At 44.5% G+C, this 25,364-nt stretch overlaps 1 protein-coding gene across 3 annotated transcripts in view; it reads left to right on the top strand.

The window, feature by feature from the left end:
* Positions 1–1,525: 1,525 nt before the first annotated feature.
* Positions 1,526–25,364, top strand: part of pacsin3 (protein kinase C and casein kinase substrate in neurons 3) — a 217,487-nt gene continuing 193,648 nt past the window's right edge. Inside the window, exon 1 of one of the 3 annotated variants that reach the window (XM_059975382.1) lies at positions 1,526–1,681. The gene's annotated coding sequence lies outside the window, so the exon portion shown is untranslated. The remainder of the gene's footprint in view (positions 1,682–25,364) is intronic. The other 2 variants (XM_059975377.1, XM_059975378.1) reach the window with 2 other exon arrangements.

Below are 25,364 nucleotides of genomic sequence, written 5' to 3' on the forward strand. Positions count from 1 at the left end.
CCACGGGGGGCCCGAACAGTATAATGTATACAAAGATTCCTGATTTAAGAAATCTTGTGCTTTGTGCAGTATTGCAATAGATTTAGACATTTTTGCTTTGACATAATTTATATGTGGTTTCCATTTAATTTATTGTTACCACTCCTAAAAATTTTGTTTCAGATACTTTATCAATTTCAACATCATTTATTCTAAGGTTATTATATGAGTTTGGTACACAGTTTTCAAATATTATGAATTTAGTTTCGCTTAGATTCAGTGATAATTTGTTAGTATCAAACCATTTCTTTATCATTTTTAGTTCTTTCTCCACTGTATACAAAAGTTGTTTCAGATGTTCCCCACTACAAAATATAGTTGTATCATCAGCAAATAATATACATTTTAATGTCTGATTTAATATATGTCATACATATATCATTTATATACAAAATGAACAGCAATGGACCAAGCACTGAACCTTGTGGAACCCCACAAGTTACCCTCAAAAGTTTTGAATTTCCATGGATGCGTCAGAGCCTGATATGCAGACTCCAATGCACAAGAGGCGGCAGAGGCCTGTGGACTCAGCCAGCTCCATCGCAGAGGAACACGCCTCTCAACAATCAAGGTCAGTGCCTCGGGAAGGTGGTATCCGTTAGTGAAGACCCTCAACATTAGGAACATGCCCCCTGCACATCAGGGAGGAGGTACAGGAACCTGAAGACCCACACTCAATACTTTATGAAAAGCTTCTTCCCCTGCACCATCAGACATCCGAATGGTCCCTGAACCCTGGCACTACCTCCTTATTGGTCTTCCACACGATTTATCCATGTAACTTACTGTAATTTTTGCACTGTACTGCCGCTGGAAAAGAACAAAATTCACAACATACATCAGCAATAATAAACCTGATTTTGATTCATTCTGATCTAGGAATAAGGGACTGCTCGGACTGCTCCTTGAACCTTGCCAGGTCTAAGTCCTGGAACTTCCTGCCCAATGGGATTCTGGGAGCACTAGCACCGTAGAACATTACAGCACAGAAACAGGCCCTTTGGCCCTTCTTGGCTGTGCCGAAACATTTTTCTGCCTAGTCCCACTGACCTGCACCTGGACCATATCCCTCCAAACCCCTCTCATCCATGTACCTGTCCAAGTTTTTCTTAAATGTTAAAAATGAGCCCACATTCACCACTCTACCCAAAGATTTGTAGCTGCTCAGATAGGTGGCTCATCACTACCTTCTCAAAGGCCAGCGAACAAAGGTGGGTTTTTTTGCTAGTGATGTCCAAACATTGAGATGGAGAGTGACCCTAGTCAGGGTTAAACATCGCGCATCTAGCACAGATGGATTAAGAGTCACCAACTTGTCATCCATAATGCACTGGTTAACTACATGACAGTAAAGAGGACTGAGAGTGACTCATTGGTCACCAATGATGAAAGGGTTAAAAACTCTAACCAGCAGAGCGGGATGGAGCGTGACCAATGGTGAAAGGGTTAAAAACTACGGAATCACCTGAGAATAACTCATCGGTCACGCAAGTCGAAGGGGTTAAACTGCCTGGAACCAGCTGAGGGACAGAGAGTAACTGACTGGTCACTCCGGGACCAGCAGAGGGGGACGGAGAGTGCCTCACGGATTACCTGGACTGAGGGAGCTGTGGCTGGACGGGGCGGAGAGGCCGTGGAGCCGGTGAGTCCAAGAGTGAGAACGGTCATCCAGCGAGCGAATATCGGTGATATGGCTTTGGGAAGGGAGTATGTAGGCAGAAAATGGAGATTTGCACAATGTTTTTGACTCTTTGTGGTCGCTCCGCTCCGTAGCGTTACACGGAAAGTGCCTTTGAAGTGTAGTTACTGTTGCAATGTCGAGCTAGGGTGAGGGCTGCGCCGGAGGGCAGGAGGCTGTGAATTTAAATGCAGCTGCAGAGACACTGGGTGAGGGAGGGTCACATTGAGGAAGCGATGCAGTGATTTGCGAATGGCGGGTCCCAGCCGTGAAGTTTAGGGACTGTCAGAGGATTGTGGGGAAGGAGTGGGGCTGGGTTTAATCTCCTGATTCGGGACAGTGTCTGTGGGAGGTGGGGCGAATTTTGGGGGGAATAATTTTGCCTCGCACGGAGGTCACCCTCCTCACTTGGCTACAGCTGTGTTCACTTATCTACCTAGTATTACAACTTGACAACTTTTTTTCCACCCAGCAACGCGATGTACTGCATTGTGGTCACGTGCAATTGGCTTTCCGCATTCCTTCATTATAATTAGCGACAAAAAGTGCCGCTTTAGAACAGATTCCTCGATGCAATGAAACAGTCTGTGTGAATGTCAGGCAAGTTTTCAGGGAAGATCACTACGTGTGTCGAAACTAAACCGAGTTACCAGCTCTCACATAATTGCTGGTCTAGTTGCTGTTTCCAAATTGTTAACAAAATTGAACTTCTACCGCCTATTTTCCAATTGTTGATAGTGCACCATGCTAAATCTCCATTTTGATCACAATGCATTATAATAGGATCTTGTTTGTCTGTTATCAATGGTATATCAGTTCATACAAGCTACAGCAAAAACAGAGCACATTTCCAGCCTCCTGTTTTATTGTCCACAGTCTGTCAATTCCCATTGCCCCAAACCCTTCCCCTCCCCTAATCTGTTCCATGATGTCACCCAGCACACACCGATTGTGTGTGTTGGGCAGAGCTGATGGCTGCAGGACCTTTCTGACCAATGCCATCGCACAGGACCGTGCTTAATGATTGATGGCCATATTCACCTCTGCAAATCAAAACTCGAGGGAAAGGTGGGGTAGAGTGGGGGAATGTGCATGCAAAGAGAAGGAGAAAGGGGAGGGCATGTGAGGGAGAAGGCAGTATGCAAGGGAGAGGGGAAATGGAATGCATGTGTATGAGGAATGGTGGGGTTGAAAGGGTGTTTGGGTACAAGGCAAAGAAGGAAAGGAATAAGTGAATATTTAAGGAGGGAAGCTGGGTGCATGTTGGGAAGAAAGAGCAAAAGAGAAATCCAGGGAAGAGGGGGAAGGGAATACCACCGTGATGGGTGAGAGTGTAAGAGGGAGCAGGAGATAGTTTATAGGCAGAGGAGAAGGCATGGATTGTAGCTGCATCAAGATCGTGCATGTGGAGAGAGGAGTAGTGGGTGCAACGGTAAAACCTATATTCATGAAATGAGAAAGGAACAAAGAGCACAGGCCTGCCTGTGGGGACAGTTCCCTCCCTGCCCCATGTCTAACATAATGGGAGGCAGGATGAGAGGTGGACAATGTGTTTCGGGGTAGAAAGGACATGGGGAGGTGTACATGTCCATGTGAGTTAGAAGAATTGCTGGTGCGTGTGAGGACAAAAAAATCAATGAGCTGCTGGGGGGTCTCAAAGTCGAGTAGCATCTGTGGTGGGAAATGGACATTCCATGTTTTGGGTTGAGACCTTGTACTTGGACTGAACGATAGAGGGAGACAGCAAGTACTAAGAGATGAAGGGGAGGGGTAGGACACGGACTGCAAGTGATAGGTGGCTCCAGGTGAGCAGAGGTCGATTGGAAGGTGGAATCGAGAGAGAACAACGCAAGCTGGAAATGAGAGATGGCAATGGCAAAGGGTTGCAGACAATGGAATTTGGTAAGAAAGATTATGGAGTAACCAGGCAGAATAGGAGATGCTGATCTAGTTTTGTTTGGCCTTGCCTGAGCAGTGGAGGAGTCCAAGGACAGACAGATCAATGTTGGAACGGGAAGGGGGATTAAAGTAGCAGCTGGGAGCTTGAGATGACTATGATGAGTAGAGAACAGGTGCTTGGCAAGGAGGCTGCCTCAACTGAGCCTGGTCTCACCGGGGTAAATGAGGTCATGTTAGAAGCACCCGATGCAGTAGATTAGGTTGAGGAGGTGCAAGTGAATATCTGCCTGAACTGAATGGTTATGGTATAGGGACAGGTTGCCGATGGGAGATGGGATGGGTGGGGAGGAATGAGTGAATCAAGGTGAGACAGACAGTGTGATCCCTGCAGAAAGGGGGTGGCACTGGTGATTGTATCCCATTGCAGTTGATGGAAATGTGTTTGATACAGAGACAGGCAGGGTAGAGGGAAGTATATCTTTTTGGGAAGAGGTGGGGTGAGAGCAGAAGTGAGAAATGGAGATGTAGATGAGGGCTTCATGAACCACGGTAGAAAGAAGGCATCTGTCCTGAAAGAAGAGAGCGTCTCAGATGTCAGAACAGAAAGCTTCAGCTAGAGAACAGATACAGCGGAGACAAAAACTGAGAGGAGGGCCTGACAGTGGGGCAAGATGGCACTGTGGGAGTCAGTGGGTTTATGGTTGATGTCAGTAGGTAATTAATCTGAGATAGAGATGGATGAAGAAAAGGGGGAGAGGTGTTAGAAATGGATTGGATGGCAGGATGCAGCTTACTGATAGTTGGTGAAGTTGTCAAGTTCCTCATGGGCATTTGCAGTTAAAATGGGATGGATGGAGAAAAGTAATGTGCTTGACAGGAAGAGTGAGTATGTGTGAGAGGGAGAGGCGAGTTTGAGGTTGTGCTGCATGACGTGAACAAACAAGAGGAGTTGTTACCGTTAGGGAAGAGCTTTGCCTGTTTGCAAGGGGGAGGGAAGGAAGAGGAGATGGGCACGCAGGAAGCAGGAGAAGCTGGCATGCAAGTGTGAGGGCGTAAGGGGTGTGCTTTGATAAATCTGACTGCCGCACTCGACTGTTTCTCTCTGCCGTTTATTGGGGGTGGAGTTTCCCAGTGCACTAGGCCAGGCTGAGAACAAGCAGTCTTTTATGCCCTTGGTGGAGTGTGCAACAGATGGCTGCTGTCTGTGCATGTGGTGTCTTTGTACAGAGGGTCTATTCACCGCTTTAGTGTTGCTGTGTGGGTACCAACAGCAGCTGAGCACTAAGCTGAAAGCAGTCTGGCTGTTTAGTTGTGGGGAGGGGAAAGTGTGATGAACTATGCTTGGCATTCGAGTTCTGAAGATCTGAGGAGTATCCCTCAACAGCTGGACAATCTCCCCATCCCTCAGCAGCTCTATTGAAGACTCAGCTGCCAGTATCATTGCCCTGTCTTCCCCCGCTGCCAGGGTGCCCCCTTGACCTTCAATAGTTCATCTGCTTCACTTGCACTGCTAGACTGCAGGTAAAGGTTGATCAGTGGTCAGGTCAAAGTGGCAACTGGCATTTCATTGATATGCATATGAGAGGCTGTAAGGAGAAAATGCCATAAATGGGGGCAACAGTGAGTTTATTTGCATGACAGTTATACCTCGGGTGAATAAACTGGTTATAAAAAAAAATAACAGGATACGGTTATAAAAATGTCACAGGATACAAAGTTATTGTCATGTGAGCAGACATAAATGGACAGTTACAGGATACAAAGTTATTGTCATGTGAGCAGACATAAATGGACAGTTACAGGATACAGTCAGTTATTGTCATGTGAGCAGACATAAATGGACAGTTACAGGATACAGTCAGTTATTGTCATGTGAGCAGACATAAATGGACAGTTACAGGATACAGTCAGTTATTGTCATGTGAGCAGACATAAATGGACAGTTACAGGATACAGTCAGTTATTGTCATGTGAGCAGACATAAATGGACAGTTACAGGATACAGTCAGTTATTGTCATGTGAGCAGACATAAATGGACAGTTACAATGAAAACTTTCCAGCAAGTAGCATCAGATATCTAACATTCACAAGACAAACGTATGGTTTACAAGAAAGGATACAACTTGATCAGTCTATTGAAGGGCAAAGTGGTCTGAGCGTTGCCTCGTGTGGATGTTACCGATAGTGAGGAGGGATGTGCCTAGGATGCATTGGATTCTTTTCAGTTTTGTGTTGTATAAGGAAATCGTGGGGTATGAGGAATAATGGAGAACATGGAGTCCAGAACAAGGTAGAAGATCCACCGAGATCTGGGCTCTTTATTTCTGGTGTTTTCCCCAATCTCTTCCTGACAGCTGATACCTCACTGACCGTCTTCCCAAACTGACCTCTACACTCCTCCTCAAGTCCCCAATGGACACCCGCTTGGCCCCACTGTCCCCTCTGGGAGACCCCAGGTTGCACCGACCCAGCCTGTGTGTGACAGTCTGAGTGAGTTAGCATAACCACCGGAGATGCAGGTGGTACTAGGGAGATTGTTGGCTGGATTCCCGAAATCGTCTGGAAGTTGATACAGATGCAGGTGTTGAGATGACAGTTTCTATGATTTGTGTGTAAATAGACTTGTTCTTCTTAAGCTCTCTGTCCCACCTTGTGCACATGCATACAGACTCTCTCAACATGTCAGTGTATCTCTCACAGATACAATGATTAACTCGGGTAAACACACTGTAGCTGAGTTATGTATGCATTGTGTAACCTTGATATACTGCAGTCTAAATAGCAACCACAAGCCTGAAAAGTAGTGAGTTTTAATGGAGAGCCAAATTAATGGATGAATGCATTTGACTAAATACAAGTAGAGGCTTGGAGGTGTGTCAGAAGGAAGATGCCTGATACTGAGCCAAAGAATTGTGTCTCAGTGGTTGCATCCTGAATGGGAAAATCCTGCCTGATTTTGTAGATTGGTGAAGATGTGTCCCTGATGAATGCAGGCTTGGGAAGTGGAGATGTGTGGGAGCTTGGGAAAGCTAGATGGTGAGGATACTTGAGGTGTCATGGGGTGAAAAATGTGTAACACGTAAATGTGTAATGTAGAGTGCCTTTGAGACGCCTTTTTAGAGCTGCTTGTAGATGAGCCCACCAGGGGCAATGCAATTCTGAAATGGCTGTTATATAATAAACCAGATTTGATTAGAGAGCAACACACACAAAATCGTGGAGGAACTCAGCAGACCAGGCAGCATCTGTGGAAAAGAGTACACAGTTGATGTTTCAAGCTTAGACCCATCATCAGCCTGAAACATCGACTATACCCTTTTCCATCGATGCTGCCTGGCCTGCTGAGTTTCTCCTGCCGTGTGTGTGTGTGTTTGCAGATTTTCTCTTGTTTTTGATTAGGGAGCTTAAGGTAAAGAAACCCTCAAGAGACAGTAATCATAAATAATAGAATTCACCCTGCAGTTTGAGCAGGAGAAGATAAAATCAGATGTATCAGAACTACAGTGGAATTACAGAGGCATGAGAGAAGAGCAGCCAAGGTTGCTTAGAAGGAAACACTAGCAGGGATGGTGAGAGAACAGCAAAGTCTAGAATTTCTTGGAGCAATTCAGAAGGCACAAGATAGTTGTTTTGCATGGAGTTGTATTGTAAAGGGAGGGTGAGGCAACTGTGGGTGAAAAGGGAAGTCAAATACAGCATAAAAGCAAAAGAGGGCATATAATATAGCAAAAACTAATGGGAAGTTAGAGGATTAGGAAGTTTTTAAAAACCAACAGAAGGCAACTAACTAAGGAGACAAAAGATGAAATATGAAGGCAAGCTAATCAATAATATGAATTTTTTTCCGAGATGTAAAGAGTGGATTCAGAGGTGAGAGTGGATATTGAACCGCTGGAAAATGACACTGGAGAGGTAGTTATGGGGGTCAAAGAAATGGCAGACAAACCTACAAAGTATTTTGTGTCTGTCTTCACTGGAACAGTATTCCAGAAGTTGAAGAGAGTCATGTGGCAGAAGTGAGTGTACAGTACTTGAGAAGGTGAAAGGGTTGAAGGTAGATAAGACACCTGGACCAGACTACACTCCAGGATTCTGAAAGAGACTGAGGAGATTGTGGAGAAATTAGTAATGATCTTTCAAGATTCTTTCTAAATCAATATATCTTATTGATATATTTATAGATCAATGATCTTTCTAAATCAATATATAGAGGTACCAACTAGAGAGGATGCAATATTAGATCTCCTATTAGGAAATGAGTTAGGACAGGTGACGGATTTGTGTGTAGGGGAACACTTTGGTTCCAGTGGTCATAACACCATTAGTTTCAACTTGATCACAGATAAAGATAGATCTGGTCCTTGGGTTGAGGTTCTAAACTGGTAAAAGGTCAAATTTGAAGAAATGAGAAAGGATCTAAAAAGTGTGGACTGGGACAGGTTGTTCTCCGGCAAGGATGTTGTTGGTAAGTGGGAGGCCTTCAAAGGAGAAATTTTGAGAGTGCAGAGTTTGTATGTTCCTGTCAGGATTAAAGGTAAAGTGAATAAGAATAAGGAACCTTGGTTCTCAAGGGATATTGGAACTCTGATAAAGAAGAGAGAGATGTATGACATGTATAGGAAATGGAGAGCAAATAAGGTACTTGAGGAGTATAAAAAGTGCAAAAAAAAACTTAAGAAAGAAATCAGGAGGGCTAAAAGAAGACATGAGGCTGCTTTGGCAGTCAAGGTGAAGGATAATCCAAAGAGCTTCTACAGGTATATTAAGAGCAAAAGGATAGTAAGGGGTAAAATTGGTCCTCTTGAAGATCAGAGTGGTCGGATACGTATGGAACCAAAAGAAGTGGGGAAGATCTTAAATGATTTTTTTCGCATCTGTATTTACTAAGGAAACTGACATGGAGTCAATGGAAATGAGGCAAACAAGTAGTGAACTCAGGGAATCTATACTGATTGAAGAGGAGGAGGTGCTTGCTATCTTGAGGCAAATCAGAGTAGATAAATCCCCAGGACCTGACAGGGTATTCCCTCAGACCTTGAAGGAGACTAGTGTTGAAATTGCAGGGGACCTGCAGATATATTTAAAATGTCAGTATCTATAGGTGAGGTGCCGGAGGATTGGAGGATAGCTCAAGTTGTTCCATTGATTAAAAAAGGCTCAAAAAGTAATCCGGGAAATTATAGGCTGGTAAATTTGACGTCGGTAGTAGGTAAATTATTGGAAGGAGTACTAAAAGATAGGATCTACAAGTATTTAGATAGACGGGGACTTATTAGGGAGAGTCAACATTGCTTTGTGTATGGTAGGTCATGTTTAACAAATCTATTAGAGTTTTTTGAGGAGGTTACCAGGAAAATGAATGAAGGAAAGGTAGTGGATGTTGTCTACATGGACTTCAGTAAAGCCTTTGACAAGGTCTCGCACGGGAGGTTAGATAGGAAGATTCAGTCATTAAGTATACATGGTAAGGAAGTAAATTGGGTGAGACATTGGCTCAATGGAAGAAGCCAGAGAGTGGTAGTGGAGGATTGCTACTCTGAGTGCAGGCCTGTGACTAGTGGTGTGCCACAGGGATCAGTGCTGGGTCCATTGTTATTTGTCATCTATATCAATGATCTGGATGATAATGTGGTAAATTGGATCAGCAAATTTGCTGATGATCCAAAGATTGGAGGTGTAGTGGACAGTGAGGAAGGTTTCCAAAGCTTGTAGAGGGATTTGGACCAGCTAGAAAAATGGTCAGAAAAATGGCAGATGGAGTTTAATACAGACAAGTGTGAGGTATTGCACTTTGGAAGGAAAAGCCAAGGTAGAACATACAAGGTAAATGGTAGGGCACTGAGGAGTGCAGTAGAACAGAGGGATCTGGGAATACAGATACATAATTCCCTAAAAGTGGCGTCACAGGTAGATAGGGTCGTAAAGAGAGCTTTTGGTACATTGGCCTTTATAAATCAAAGTTTTGAGTACAAGAGTTGGAATGTTATGGTGAGGTTGAGTAAGGCATTGGTGAGGCCAAATTTGGAGTATTGTGTGAAGTTTTGGTCACCCAATTACAGGAAGGATATTATTAAGGTTGAAAGAGTGCAGAGAAGGTTTACAAGGATGTTGCCGGGACACTTGAGAAACTGAGTTACAGAGAAAGGTTGAATAGGTTAGGACTTTATTCCCTGGAGCGTAGAAAAATGAGGGGAGACTTGATAGAGGTATATAAAATTATGATGGGTATAGATAGAGTGAATGCAAGCAGGCTTTTTCCACTGAGGCCAGGGGAGAAAAAAAAACAGAGGACATGGGTTAAGAGTGAAGGGGGAGAAGTTTAAAGGGAACATGGTGGGGGAGGCTTCTTCACACAGAGAATGATGGGAGTGTGGAATGAGCTGCCAGATGATGTGGTAAATGCGGGCTCACTTTTAACATTTAAGAAAAACTTGGACAGGTACATGGATGAGAGGTGTATGGAGTGATATGGGCCAGGTGCAGGTCAGTGGGACTAGACAGAAAAATAGTTTGGCACAGCCAAGGAAGGCGAAAAGGCCTGTTTCTGCGCTGTAATGTTCTATGGTTCTAATCATTCAATTCTGGAATGGTTCCAGAGGACTGGAAAATTGCAAAGTCACTCCACTCCTTAAGAAAGGAGGAAGGCAGAAGTAAGGAAATTGTAGGCCAGTTAGAGGTTGGAAGATGTTGGGGTAGTTTATTAAGGATGATGTCTCAGGGTGCTTGGAGACTCATGATAAAATAGGCCAATGTCAGTATGGTTCCCTTTGGGGGAAATCTTGCCTAACAAATCAGTTTGAATTCTTTGGTTAAAAAAAATAACAGGCAGGATAGACAAAGGAGAGTCAAGAAATGTTGTTCACATGGATTTTCAGAAGGCTTTTGATAAAGTGCCATACATGAGGCAGCTAACAAGGTAAGAATCTGTGGTTTTACAGGAAAGATACCAGCATGGATAGAAGATTGGCTGACTGGCAGGAGGCAAAGAGTGGGAATGTAGGGGGCCTTCTCTGGTTGGCTGCTATTGACGAGTGGTGTTCTACAGGGGTCAGTATTGGGATCACTGCTTTTCGTGTTATACGTCAGCAACTTGGATGATAGATTTGATGGCTTTGTGGCCAGGTCTGAAGACAAAACCAAGGTAGATGAAAGGGCAAGGCTCCCAGAAGGTTAATTTACAGATTGAGTCTATGGTAAAGAAGGCAAATGCATTAATTTCAAGGGGAATAGAATATAAAAGCAAGGAAATAATGCTGAGCCTTTATAAAACACTGGTCAGGCCACGCTTGGGGTATTGTCAACAGTTTTGGGCCCCATATCTCAGAAAGGATGTGTTGGAGAGAGTCCAGAGGAGGTTCAGAGGGATGATTCTGGGAGTGAAGGGGTTAACATATGAGGGGTGCTTGGCAGCTTTGGGCCTGTACTCACTGAAATTTAGAAGAATGCAAGGGGAAATCTCATTGACACCTACTGAATGTTGAAAGGACTAGATAGGGTGGATGTGGAGAGGATGTTTCCTCTGGTGGGGGTATCCAGAACTCAAAATTGAGGGGTGACATTTTAGAACTGAGGTAAGGGGGATTTTTTTTAAAGCTAGAGTAGTTAATCTGTGGTATACTCTGCCACAGACTGCATTGAAGGCTGTATTTAAGGCAGAAGTTGATCGTCTCCTGATCAGTCAGAACATCAAAGGATATGGTGAGAAAGCAAGTAAGTGGGGTTGAGTGGGATCTGGGATCAGCCATGATGGAATGGCAGAGCAGGCTCAGTGCTGAGGCTTTATAATGCATTTATCAGGCTGCAAAGAGTATCGTGAGTGGGTTTGGGCCCCTTTAAAGAAAATGTGTTGGCATTGGAGAGGGTCCAGAGATTCCAGGAATAAAAGGGTTAACAAATGAAATGTTTGGCTCTGGCCTGTATTTGCTGGAGTTTATAAAATTCCAGGTTTTGGGGGTGGGGTGTGGAATCTCATTGAAACCCACTAAATATTGAAAGGCCTCAACAGAGTGCACATGGAGTCTAGGGCCAGAGGGCACAGCCTTGGAGTAGAGACATCCATTTAGAACAGATGAGAGGAATTTCTTTAGCCAGAGGGTGGTGAATCTGTGGAATTCATTGCTACAGAGAGCTGTGGAGGCCAGGTCACTGGGTGCATTTAAAGCAGAGATTGATAGGTTCTTGATTAGTAAGGGTGTCGAAGGTTATGGGGAGAAGGCAGGAGAATGGGGTTGAAAGAGATAATAAATCAGCCTTGATGGAATGGCAGAGCAAACTTGATAGGCTAAGTGATCTAATTATCTTCCAGGTCTTGTGGTCTTATTTCTTTGAATCTATGTGACTCCCTAAAGTGTAGTATTCAGAATTCAATGCAACATTTCCCTGAAGTCTACTCACTGTTTTATAAAAGTTTATCGTAACTCCTCTGCATTGGTATGATAACAAGTCTAGCCAAAAATATTTGCAGAATACAAAGTAAGTGTGGCCTTATGCTCCAATGCCGCCACTTTTCACATAAGCTACAGGCAGTAAATATTTTAAATTCTGGCCAGCACCACAGCTGATGTGTTTACTTTTGGTCTAAAATGTCCTTTATAAGTAGCCTAGTTTATGTCAGAAGGCGGGCTGATAGACAGCAAAATGTGATAGCTTGTTGACAGGACGATTGTCCTCTGTCCTCAAACTTGCAGCAGGCATCCTTGGTTTGAATCGGTCACTGGGTCTGCCTGGCTTGTTCATGGAGTTGGACTCATTGATAAAATTGTGGTACAGAAAGAAGTCCTTTGGCCAAGGACCCTATATTGCCTCCTTTCTGAGAAATCTGCTCAGTCCTTTTTCCCTGCTCCTTTGCTGGGCCTGTAAATTATTTTGTTTGAAACAACTATCTAATCAAAGTTGAAAGAATTTTATCTGTGTACATTTACAGTGCCTTGAAAAGGTATTGAGTAACCAGCCCTTTGTTCACATAAATATTACAATGCGCAATTTTCATCAATTTAACTGAGTCACATGTTCCTTTATTCACATTGGAGCCCAAAAGATGGGGAAAATTGTAAAGCATGAGAAGTCAGCAATGAGAAAAGTACATGTCCTGGATGGTGAGAATTTTTGAGGGATGCTACTTTCCCACAACATAAAAGATACTCTTTTATCTCCATTGAGTTCAAAATCACTATTGCTGTATGAAGGGATTTTCCCCACTTTTTACTTCTCTCCCTCAGTAGCTATTGCCTGTCATCTTAAATCAAAGCCCTTTTGTTCTTCTGTAAATGAGGGCAGTTTCCTTCCATTGACCATATCTAAACTAGTCCTGACTATATATACACACCTTTCAAATCTCCTCTCAATCCAACCCTGTACTGGAAATTCCTCTTCAGTGTAACCGTTCTGGACTATCTTTTCTGCTCCCTGTCTAGATCTGCACTAATTGTCACCCAAGCAGTGCTTTGTACAGGTACAACATAACATCCTTGAAACAGAAATATTGGATTTCAATCACTTTGCCAATTACACTCCCAAAATATCGTTTTACAGTTTTGTGCACATGCAAACCTAGCTCTTGCTCTGCTCTAGTATTCTATTTAGAACTGTTGTTTACCTTTCATTGCTTGCTTTTTGATTAACAATAACAATTCTCATTTCTGTATTTGCTTGCCCTGACTGTCTGTCCTCCTGCTGATTCTGACTTCACCTCTGTTTTAAACTCCACTCTTCACACCCTGTTTCTAAGCAGTCGCTGAACTAGTCCAAGAGGACAATTTGTCTCATTTTACCAACTAGCCTTAGTGCGGGACACTTTTCTCGACTTCTTAAACGTGGAAGATATTTACTGCATTCCTTCAAACCTTTAATATCAACTCAATGAAAAATTCAATCATGTTCTGCTCTTTTAATTAACAGATTTGTGTGGACTCTCCTTTATATATGGAACTTTCTCTAAGTGCACATAAATTTTGTCCCCTCCCCCTCCATTGTTTCTGAAAGCTTCCCCAACAGTGAGATTAAATTTGCCTTCTGTAAAGTTGCCTTGCAAGTCTTTGCAACACACACACAATGCTGGAGGAATTCAGCAAGCCAGGCAGCATCTATGGAAAGGAGTGAACGGTCGATGTTTCAGGCTGAGACTCTTCAACAGGACTGGAAAGAAAGATGAGAAGTTAGACCAAGAAGAGGAGGGGAGGAACAAGTACAAGATGGTAGGTGAAACCAGAAGAGGGGGAGGTGTGAAGTAAAAGAGCTGGGCATTTGGTAAGTGAAAAAGATGAGGGCTGGAGCAGGGGGAATTTGATAGGAGACTATAGAAGGAATGAGAGGGAGGTGATTGCCAGGTAAGGAGATGAGTGAAATCGGAAATGGTGGTGGGGGGAGGGTTGGTTCATTATCTGGAAGTTTGAGAAATCGAAGTTCATGCCATTCAGTTGGAGGCTAACCAGATGGAATATGAGGTGTTCCTCCTAGATTGGACTGACATATTGGAATGGGAAGTAGAATTAGAACATAGAACAGCACATTACAGGCCCTTCAGCCCACAATGTTGTGCCGACCCTCAAACCCTGCCTCCCATATAACCCCCCACCTTAAATTCCTCCATATACCTGTCCAGTAGTCTCTTAAACTTCACTAGTGTATCTGCCTCCACCACAGACTCGGGCAATGCATTCCATGCACCAACCACTCTCTGAGTGAAAAACCTTCCTGTAATGTCCCCCTTGAACTTCCCTCCCCTTACCTTAAAGCCATGTCCTCTTGTACTGAGCAGTGGTGCCCTGGGGAAGAGGCGCTGGCTGTCCACTCTGTTTATTCCTCTTAATATCTTGTACACCTCTATCATGTCTCCTCTCATCCTCCTTCTCTCCAAAGAGTAAAGCCCTAGCTCCCTTAATCTCTGATCATAATCCACACTCTCTAAACCAGGCAGCGTCCTGGTAAATCTCCTCTGTACCCTTTCCAATGCTTCCACCTCCTTCCTATAGTGAGGCGACCAGAACTGGACACAGTACTCCAAGTGTGGCCTAACTAGAGTTTTATAGAGCTGCATCATTACATCGCATCTTTGAAGTGGATGGGCACTGGGAGATCCCACTTTTTCTGATAGGTGCTCGGTGAAGAAGTCTCCCAGTCTACGTCGGGTCTCACTGATATACAGAAGGCCACACCGAGGGCATTGAACACAGTAAATGACACCAACAGACTCACAAGTGAAGTGCTGCCTCACTTGGAAGGACTGTTTGGGCACTGAATGGTAGTGAAGGAGGAGGTATAGGGGCAGGTATGGCCCTTGTTCCACTTGCAAGCATAAGTGCCAGGAGGGAGATCAGTGGAGAGGAACGAGTGGACAAGGAAATCACAACACTGGAGTAGCATGTACCATCTTTCAGTGATCTGACAACTCCCCTTCCCCCTCCCCCATGTCAAGGACAATTGGGAGAGAGAAGCATAAGTCAGATGTATCAAATATCTCATATCTCAGTGGAATGAAGGGAATTACAGAGGCATGAGAGAGGAGCTTGCCCAGGTGGATTGAAGAAGGATACTGTTAGGGATGACAACAGAGTAGAGATGGCTGAAGTTTCTGGGAATAGTTCACAAGGCACAAGATAGATATGTCCCACAGAAGTTGTTCTCAAACGGCAGGAGTAGGCAACTGTGGCTGTCAAATGAATTTAAGGATGGCATAAAGCCAAGGAAAGAACATAACATCTCAGAAGTGAGTGGGAAGTTGAATGATTGGGAAAATCCAACCAAGGGAATCTATGTAAGCTATAAGAATGGAAAAGATGAAATATGAGGGCAAACTAGCCAATAATATAAAGCAGGATACTAGAAGTTTTTTCAGTTGTATGAAGAGTAAAAGGGAGGTAAGTTAATACTGGACCACTGGTGAGGTACTAATGGAAGACAAAGAAATGACAGATGAATTTAATGTCTACTTTGCATCTGTCTTCACTGTGGAAGACACTAGCAGTGTGGCAGAGGTCTGTGAGTATCGGAGCAGGAGTGAGTACCATTGCGATTACAAAGGAAAAAGTGGCAGGTAAACTGAAAGGTCTTAAGATGGATAAGTCACCTGGGCCAGATGGACGACATCCCAGAGTCCTGAGAGAGATTGCTGAAGAGATAACAGATGCAATGGCCATGATCTTTCACAAATCATAGAAACATAGAAAACCATAGAAACAACACAGGCCCTTCAGCCCACAATGCTGTGCTGAACATGTACTTATTTTAGAAATTACCTTGGGTTACCAATAGCCCTCTATTTTTCTAAGCTCCATGTACCTGTCCAGGAGTCTCTTAAAAGACCCTATCGTATCTGCCTCCACTACAGTCGCCAACAGCCCATTCCACACGCTCACCACTCTCTGCATTTTTTTTAAAAAAAACAAAAACAAACAAACAAACTTACCCCTGGCATCTCCTCTCTACCTACTTCCAAGTGCCTTAAAACTGTGTCCTCTTGTGGCAGCCATTTCAGCCCTGGGAAAAAGCCTCTGGCTATCCACATGATCAATGCCTCTCATCATCTTATACACCTCTATCAGGTCACCTCTCATCCTCCATTACTCCAAGGAGAAAAGGCCAAGTTCACTTAACCTATTCCCATAAGGCATGCTCCCCAATCCAAGCAACATCCTTGTAAATCTCCTTTGCACCCTTTCTATGGTTTCCACATCCTTCCTGTAGTGAGGCGACCAGAACTGAGCACAGTACTCTAAGTGGGGTCTGACCAGGGTCCTATATAGTTGTAACATTACCTCTCAGCTCCTAAACTCAATCCCATGGTTGATGAAGGCCAATGCACCGTATGCCTTCTTATCTACACAGTCAACCTGTGCAGCAGTTTTGAGTGTCCTTTGCTCAAACCCCAAGATCCCTCTGATCCTCCACACTGCCAAGAGTCTTACCATTAATACCATATTCGGCCATCATATTTGAACTACCAAAATGGACCACCTCACACTTATCTGGGTTGAACTCCATCTGCCAATTTTCGGCCCAGTTTTGCATTCTATCGATGTCCTGCTGTAACCTCTGACAGTCCTCCACACTATCCACAACACAACCTTTGTCATCAGCAAACTTACTGACCCATCCCTCCATTTCCTCATCCAGGTCATTTATATATAAAAAAAACAAAGAGAAGGGGTTCCAGAACAAATCCCTGAGGCACACCACTGGTTACCAGCTTCCATGCATAATATGACCCGTCTACAACCAGTCTTTGCCTTCTGTGGGCAAGCCAATTCTGGATCCACAAAACAATGGATCCCATGCCTCCCTACTTTCTCAATAAGCCTTGCATGGGGTATCTTGTCAAATGCCTTGCTGAAATCCATAAATACTACATCTACTGCTCTGCCTTCATCAATGTGTTTAGTCACATCCTCAAAAAATTCAATCATACTCGTAAGGCATGACCTGCCTTCGACAAAGCCATGCTGACTACTCCTAATCATATTATGCCTCTCCAACTGTTCATAAATCCTGCTTCTCAGGATCTTCTCCATCAACTAATTGAAATAAGACTCACTGGTCTATAATTTTGTAGGCTATCTCTACTTCCCTTCTTGAATAAGGGAACAACATCTGCAATCCTATTGGAACCTCTCTCGTCCCCATTGATGATACAAATACCATTGCCAGAGGCTCAGCAATCTCCTCCCTTGCTTCGCACAGTAGCCTGGGGTATAACACATCTTAATATATCTTGATACCTTCCAAAGCTCCAGCACATCCTTTCTTAATGTCTATATGCTCAAGCTTTTCAGTCTGCTGTAAGTCATCCCTACAATCACTAAGGCCCTTTTCCAGAGTGAATACCGAAGCAAAGTATTCATTAAATACCCCCGCTATCTCCTCTGGTTCCATACACACTTTTCCATTGTCACATTTGATCGGTCCTATTCTCTCACGTCTTATCCTTTTGCTTTGCACATACTTGTAGAATGCCTTGGGGTTTTTCCTTAATCCTGCTAGCCTTATAATTTTCTAGATCTCTATCATTACCTAATTTTTTTGTGAACTTATCGTAAGCTTTTCTTTTTGACAAGATTTTCAACAGCCTTTGTATATGGTTCCTGTACCCTACCATCTTTTTCCTGACTCATTGGAACATACCTATGCAGAATGCCACGCAACTATCCCCTGAACATTTGCTACATTTCTGCTGTACATTTCCCTGAGAACGTCTGTTCCCATTATGCTTCCACATTACTGCCTGATAGCCTCGTATTTCCCCTTACTCCAATTAAACGCTTTCCTATCCCTCTCCAATGCTATGGTAAAAGAGATAGAATTGTGATCACTATCTCCAAAATTCGCTTCCACTGACCAAGTTCATTTCCCAATACCAGATCAAGTACAGACTCTCCTCTACATATTGTGTCAAGAAACCTTCCTGAACACACCTAACAAACTTCACCCAATCTGAGCACCTTTCTTTAGGGAGATGCCAATCAATATTTGTGAAATTAAAATCTCCCACCACAACGACTCTTATTATTACATCTTTCCAGAATCTGTCTCCAAGTCTGCTTCTTGATGTCCCTGTTACTATTGGGTGGTCTATAAAATACACCCAGTAGAGTTAGTGACCCTTCCTGTTCCTAACTTCTGCCCACAGAGACTTTGTAGACAACCCCTCCATGACTTCCTCCTTTTCTGCAGCCATGACACTATCTCTGATCAACAGTGCCACACCCCCATCTCTTTTGCCCCCTTCCCTGTCTTTTCTGAAACATCTGAAGCCTGGCACTTGAAGTAACCATTCCTGCCCCTGAACCATCCAAGTCTCTGTAATGGCCACAACATCATAGCTCCAAGTACTGTCCATAGTTGGATTTTCAGTAAATCCATTAACTTGGATTTTCAGAAGGTGCCGCACATGAGGCTGCTTAACAAGATAAAAATCCTGTGGCTTCAAAGGAAGCATACTGGCATGGATAGAGGAATGGCTGACAGGCAGGAGACAGTGAGTGGGAATAAAAGGGGCTTTTTCTTGTTGGCTGCCAGTGACTAGTGGTGTTCCTCGGGTCAGTATTGGGACCACTGTTTTTCACATTGTTTGTCATTGATTTAGATGTGGAGTTGATGGCTTTGTGGCAAACTTTGCAGATGTTACAAAGGTAGGTGGAGGGTAGGTAGTGCTGAGGAAGCTATGCAATTGCAGAAGGACTTAGACAAATTGGAAGAATGGGCAAAAAGTGGCATATGGAATAAAGTGTTGGAAATGTATAGTAATGCATTTTGGTAAAAGGAATAGTGTGAAGTATTGTCTAAATAGAGAGAAAATTCAAACATCAGAGGTGCAGAGGAACTTGAGAGTCCCTTCGCAAAAGGTTAATTCACAGGTTGAGTCTGTGATAAAGAAGGTAAATGCAATGTTGGCTTTTATTTCAAGGGGAATAGAATATAAAATTGAGGAGATAATGCTGAACCTTTATAAGACACTAGTCAGGCCACACATGGAGTTTTGTCAACAGTTTTCAGCCCCATATCTCAGAAAGAATGTGTTGTCATTGGAGAGAGTCCAGAGGAGGTTCACGAGCATTATTTCAGGAATGAAGGGGTTAAACTACAAGGAATGTTTGGCAGCTTTGGGCCTGTACTCACTGGAATTTAGAAGCACGCAGAGATGATCTCATTGAAACCTACCAAATGTTGAAAGGACTAGATAGGGTGGATGTGGAGAGGATGTTTCCTCTGGTGGGGGGTATCCAGAATTAAAGGGCACAGCCTCAAAATTGAGGAGTGTAACCTTTTAGAACAGAGGTGAGGAGGGATTCTTTTTAGCCAGAGAGTAGTCTGCTACAGACTGTGGTGGAGGCCAAGTCCCAGTGTATATTTAAGGGGAAGTTGATTGTTTCCTGATTGATCAGGGCATCAAAGTATATGGCAAGAAAGCAGGTGTATGGGATTGAATGGGATCCAGGATCAGCCATGACAGAATGGTGGAGCAGACAATGGGCTGAATGGGCTAATTTTGCTCCTATGTCTTATTATAAGGCTCCAGCTACCTCTGCACTAGTGAATAGCCTTTCTGGAACCTACTTCCTTTACCTCTGTTATCTCTGCTCCCCTCCACACACATTTTAACAGAATTTTGTCGTCTTAAAGTTGGACCTGATGTACTCGGTTTGCATCGTATCTTGTTCTCTTACTGATCAACTGTGCCCCAGAACTACCTTTAATCACAAGCCTGTCGAGAATATTTGCAATCCATTTGATATTGCCTTCTCTCGTGCTCTCTCATATTATCAAACTTCTCTCAAATAAAATGGCGGAGGCATTTTATGTTTAAGAAAAACCAGAACAATTCTTTTATTGTACTCCAAACACTGAGCACAAAGCACAGTAAAACTATTTTATGTAATTACATTAGGGTCCTGACGAAGGGTCTGGGCCCGAAACATCGTCAGTGCTTCTCCCTATAGATGCTGCCTGGCCTGCTGCGTTCCACCAGCATTTTGTGTGTGCTGCTTATGTAATTACATCTTCACTTCAGACCTCTTCCTCAAAGTGAAACCCCAACTCAATATCAGTGGTTGTGGTTTATGTACGTTTCCACAAATTGAATAACCCCGCACAGGCTCCCCCAGAATTCACCAAAACTGGAATTATGAGTCTGTCCAAAGCTCACGTCCTTTGTTCCGTGGGTGGAGAGACAGCAGGTGCCTCTGGCTTGTCCAGAGGCATGTTGACACACTCATGGTCATGTCATGACAGCAGGGGCCTGGTAGCAAGACCCTCCAAAACTAGGTGGGCTGGTTTAAGGAGATCTACTGAAGAGATAAACCCAAAATACATTCATGGCAGATGAGGCGGAATGTAGGTCAACAGGAACCCAGCAGCGCTGTTCACCATGACGGGAAGGCAGTACGGAATGGAATTTACTGCGGAAGGCGGAACACCGTTGAGAGACTGATCCGGTGGTTGTGGTGTTAGGAATAAAATCCCCTGGCACTCGTAATACCAACTCAGCCACGGACAGCTGCAGAACCTCATTTGGAGCCCCAGCAGGACCCATCGGAGATGATTATGCCAACATCACTGGTCAGGGAGAGCAGCCTTTAAGGAGCAGTGAAACTGCATGCATAGGCCATTGGACTGTGGGTGATACACTGCGGTGTGATGTAGCCTAATGCCAAGGACTGGGCCATATCAGATGCAGTGCCAAACTGAGCAACCTGGGTGCTGATGAACGCCCGAGCCATATCTGCAGCCATCTTAAATGCAAGAGGGACGACTTCTAGCCACCTGGTGGTACAGTCTGCCATGGTAAGGAGGTGTGTGAACCCATGGGAGGGGGGAAAGGAGACCAACCAGATCCATATTGATGTGGTCAAACCCTCCCTCGGGCCAATGGAATCCGAACATGATGGTTAGTTTTTGCCTGCTGGTGCTCCACACAGGCGGCAGTCCAATCACACACCTCCTTCCTAAGGCCAAGCCACACAAACTTTAGTGTAACCATTTTCTGTGAGACCATGTATGGAGTTAAAAACAGTCTGCCTCCAGTTTGCAGTCACTATGGAGTGAGGGTGACAAGTTGAGACATTGCACGGGAGAGAAACCCCCAGCTTCCCCAAACTTAACGTCAGCCAACTGCATGCTCGTGACTGCTATTTGGTAAACCTGGACCTCTGGGTCAGTAACCATTGCAGCACAGTCGATCCCTATGTGTACGGCCTCAACGGCTGGCCGTAAGAGGCAATCGGCCACAGCATTATATTTCCCCCTTGTTATGCGGTCTATCCATTGTGATCTCTGAAATGTAGGCCAGGTGGAGTTGCTGCTGTGCAGACCAAGGGTCTGATATTTTAGCCATCGCGTGTACAAAGGGTTTGTGGTCAATGAACGCTGTGAATGACGATCTCTAGAAGAAAACAAAATTGGCAGAGAGCCAGATAGAGATCGAGAAGATCATGGCTTCCCTTTGGAGGGACGGAGCTGCTGGCTGAGGAAGGTGAGCAGCTGTCACACGCCTCCGACCAGCTGTTCATGCACAGTATAGCCCAGGGGTCAGCAAAGTTTACCACTGAAAGAGCCAATATGGACCCATTTCCCACAGAAAAGAAAACACTGGGAGCCACAAAACCCGTTTGACATTTAAAATGAAATAACACTGCATACAATGTTTTTTTTTGCCTTTATGCTATGTATAAACAAACTATAATGTGTTGCATTTATGAAATTGATGAACTCCTGCAGAAAAAACGAAATTACATTTCTGCATGCAACAAAAACATTTTGAACTCCGAAAAAAAGACGTTGGGTTGAAGGTTACTCCATAGGTAGCCTACCTTGGATCGAAGAATTAAAAGAAAGCGCGCACTGGCGGGTGTCAGGCATTGGCAGTGGTGATGTATATTAATAGCGATAAAAAAACACGTAGCGGTGTGCTACACGCAGCGTTAAAATAAAGACACTGCAGTCAAAGGTAACTTTATTCAAACTAAACAGCCTTGCTTTAAAGCCTCCCTCAACCCGTCCCCGTGGGCGCAGATACTCCAAAAGACACATACTCACAAACCCCCGTAGGCTATCTCCCTTAGCCGGAACGGCTAACTGTGAGCTGGTTCGGATGTGCCAGGAAATGGGGTCTCCACAACGTTTTTAGATTGTACAAGATCACCATAATCTTCAAATTTCAAATTACATTTCAAAAACTAACAAACCACAGGGAGCCGCAGCACAGAGATGAAAGAGTCGCCTACAGCTCCGGAGCCGCGGGTTGCCGACCCCTGGTATAGCCTGAAGCCAGAGTTAAATTGGTGGGTTGCTGGCAAGTGGCTCTAAGAACCGAAACTGTGTACTGCACACTGTATCCCAAAATAAATAAACAACGTGCATCTGTGATGGGGTGCATACCAAAACTGTCAAAAGAACAGTTACTTTTATAACAGGCAGCTGGAACAAAATAACTGCCTACGGTGCACCACTAGGGTCTCGTTGGAAAGATCTTGTTTAGTATCATCAAATGCTCTAGTCATGTCCATTGACCAGTCAAGCACATGGTTAGCGGTATTGTCTTGAAGCACACTATACAGGGGGAGCATAAGCTCAGCAGCTCCCGGCATGAAGCGGTGTAGTGTGGGGTGATGGGAAATCTATAAATAGCAACTACTTCTGTTGGGATGAGTTTTGCATCTTCTGCAGAGATGCGATAGACAAGAAAGTCAATGGTTGACAACCCAAACTGACATTTAGCAGGGTTAATAATTAACTCATGTTGGCTTAAAGTGTGTGGAGATAAGATACGTGTTCGGAATTGGATGCACTGGTGACAAGTATGTCATCCAGCTAAACAAAAAGAAAATCTAAATCTTTTAAGACAGAGTCCATCAGCCATTGGAAAGTCTGTGCTGCATTTTTCAACCCAAGCAGCATGTACAGAAACTTGAGAGGCCAAATGGGGTTATCACAGCCATTTTGGGAATGTCCTCCAAGAAAAAAATTAACTTTGCTGCTAAATGTGCTGAAAAATTCTGGAGGTGCGTGACCTGGTTAAGGCATCATTAATTGCCACATGGGCAGCAACCATCATTGGACTTGGGGACCATATGGAGGGGTGAAGCCCAGGGGCTTTTCGACTGGTGTACAATGACAAGTCTCTCCATGTTGGTGAACTCATCCTTTGCAGTTGCCAGCTTTACTGGGCCCAGTGTACATGCACATTCATGGACTGGTGGGCCACTTGTGGGAATGTGGTGTTCGACTCCCTGTTTTGGGACTGTCGTGGAGAATGTGGGCTTGCTGAGGTTTGGGAATTCACCTAGCAGTCAAGTAAACTCACATGTAGTGGTGTAGGCGTGTGACAGAGTCATTGTGGGGACCTTACTGGTGGAGCAGGGCAACAACCTAAAGTCCTTGACGTCCACAAACTGGCAGTTCTTAAGACGGACTAACAGTCCTTGGGTACACAGGAAATCTGCTCTGAGCAGAGGTCTGGCCACTTTAGCCAGGACAAAGTCCCAGGTGTAACATCACCCACTGAAGCAGAACGACACCCTTCGTGTCCCGCAAGTCTGGATCCTCCAGTGAGGTTTCGTCGCTCTTTGTCTTCTCGTCAGTAGACGATGCTGGCAGCCACTCGCTTGAGCACCCGTGTCACACAGGAAGGGTGTCTGTGATGGACAGTAGGTGACCCTGGCAGCTGGAACCCGCGCGGTTTACAGACCTCTGATGTCCCGTTGCACTGGCACTGTCAAAGATGCAAGGCAGTCGGCTCTTCCTAGCATTCGTAAGCAAAGCGAGGATGTTTAAAAACACAGACCCAACATCGCCGGTTTCACTGCGGCAAGCACCCTTACGCTGGGAGCCTTGCTGACCAGGTTTACTGAGGTTGGGAAAAGAGCTGGAATGAAGCACCGCTGAGTGTAGACTATCAGCCATTTAGCAGCTTCCTACAGGCCTTCCCGGGGGCATCACTGAGGGCTCAGCGAACTGAATCAGGCACTTGCCGTATGAAGAGTTCTTTTAAAAAATAAAACAAGGATGGTGATTTCCCAGGATAGACAACATGCTGACCATTAGTTCTGACAGCTTTAGCTTCACCGAGGCCGGGTGAGGACAGTCATTGTTGGGCGCGCTCAGACTCCGATAGTCCAGAGGCCTGTAAAAGGTGAGTTTTCAGCAACTGGTATTTATCGTGTTCAGGCGGGTGTTCTAGTAGCCTCCCCACTCTCACAGCCATGGAGTTTCCGAGTGGTGCTACCACAAAGCAGAACTTGGTGTCACCAGCGGTGATTTCTCACAGCACAAATTGGGCCTTGGTGACGGCTTTGCCCCCAAAGCTCCGGCAGTTTCAAATTGCATTGGCTGACTCTGGAATTGTCCTAGAACATCGGAATCACCAATGTAGGGTTTTGCAAATAAAATAAAGTGAGTCATCGTGTCAGAAGGGGTTGGGGACTATTATTGTCACTGTCTTTTTTTCTGCAAGTGACGTTTGGGGATTGTTTTTGCTGCAGCGAGGGAGGAGTTTGTGGGGTCTCAAAGTTGTTTTTTTTTGTGCTGGGGGTGGTGTTGATGAAAGACATTAACACCCATGGTCTCTCTGTATTTTGTGGCTATCTGGTGTAGGCACGTATCAGAGTTGTGTTGTTCAAGTGTACTTTGACCTTTTGAACCTTTGACCTCCCCTCAAAGTGAATCACAACTCACTGTCGGTGGCTGTGAGTTGTGTGTGTTTCTACCAGAGGCACGACCCTGCGCTGAACTCTTTATTCAAATGGTTCACACTTGCAGACCAGCTTCTTCCAACCCTCTGACCCATGTCACTCAGCAACCCCCCAATTTAACCCTTTCCTAATCACAGGACAATTTACAATGACCAATTAACCTACCAACTGGTATATTTTTGGACTGTGGGAGGAAACCAGAGCACCCAGAGGAAACCCACGCGTACACAGGGAGAATGGACAAACTCCTTCAGTTGGACTCCACCCACTTGTTTCATCATCTTCATTGTCACCTGGAGAATGTTGGTTGTGGTTGCATACCTCTTTCTCTTCACATGTACCTAGGACATCTCTTTAAATATTTCCCAATATTCTGTATACCGGCCATGTGTTTGCTCCACTCTACACAGGAAAAGTCCCTCTCAAGCCATTGAAGGTAGCATTTCAATTAAGTAATTCTACTTTAAATTGCTTTTTCCCTTCATTAAACTAACTTTATAATCCAGTTTTTAATGTGGCCAAATGTATTTTGTTGATTACGTGACCTCACTCCCCAGGGTCAGGTTGA

Source organism: Hypanus sabinus, chromosome 7 (genome assembly GCF_030144855.1).
Source record: "Hypanus sabinus isolate sHypSab1 chromosome 7, sHypSab1.hap1, whole genome shotgun sequence".
Taxonomy (NCBI): Eukaryota; Metazoa; Chordata; class Chondrichthyes; order Myliobatiformes; family Dasyatidae; genus Hypanus; species Hypanus sabinus.